General features: G+C 44.7%; 1 protein-coding gene across 4 annotated transcripts in view; it reads right to left on the bottom strand.

Annotated features, from left to right (window-relative positions):
- USP4 (ubiquitin specific peptidase 4 (proto-oncogene)) overlaps window positions 1-671 on the bottom strand; it is a 75,429-nt gene that overhangs the window by 34,395 nt on the left and 40,363 nt on the right. The gene's annotated exons all lie outside the window — the stretch shown is intronic.

Raw genomic sequence — 671 nt, 5'->3', positions numbered from 1 at the left:
GGGCTCATTGCCCAAATTTTAAATTGCTATCAATTTCATCAATCTGCTAGAATCTATATAAGGACATAAGGAAGAAAGTAAATCTTATTTTAAAAATTTTAATTTTTACCTTTTTTTTTTTTGTACTCCATAGTACTTTGGGAGGCCGAGACAGGCAGATTGCCTGAGCTCAGGAGTTCGAGACCAGCCTGGGCAACACAGTGAAAACTGTCTCTACTAAAATGTAAAGGAAATTAGCCAGGCCGGACGCAGTGGCTCACACCTGTAATCTCAGCACTTTGGCAGGCCGAGGCAGATGGATCACCTGAGGTCAGGAGTTTGAAACCAGCCTGACCAACATGGAGAAACCCTGTCACTACTACAAATACAAAATTAGGCCAGGTGAGGTGGCTCACCCTTGTAATCCCAGCACTTTGGGAGGCTAAGGCAGGCGGATCACGAGGTCAAAAATTCAAGACCAGTATGGCCATGAGGTCAGGAGTTCAAGACACAGTGAAACCCCATCTCTACTAAAAATACAAAAATTATCTGGATGTGGTGGCGGGCACCTGTAATCCCAGCCACTCAGGAGGCTGGGGCAGGAGAATCACTTGAACCTGAGAGTGAGCCAAGATTGCACCACTGCACTTCAGCCTGGTGACAGAGTGATACTCTCTTTTTTTTTTTTTTTT

Source organism: Mandrillus leucophaeus, unplaced genomic scaffold, assembly GCF_000951045.1.
Source record: "Mandrillus leucophaeus isolate KB7577 unplaced genomic scaffold, Mleu.le_1.0 Scaffold22, whole genome shotgun sequence".
NCBI lineage: Eukaryota > Metazoa > Chordata > Mammalia > Primates > Cercopithecidae > Mandrillus > Mandrillus leucophaeus.
Note: the sequence above shows the minus strand (reverse complement) of the source record. Positions and strands in the feature narration are given on the sequence as shown.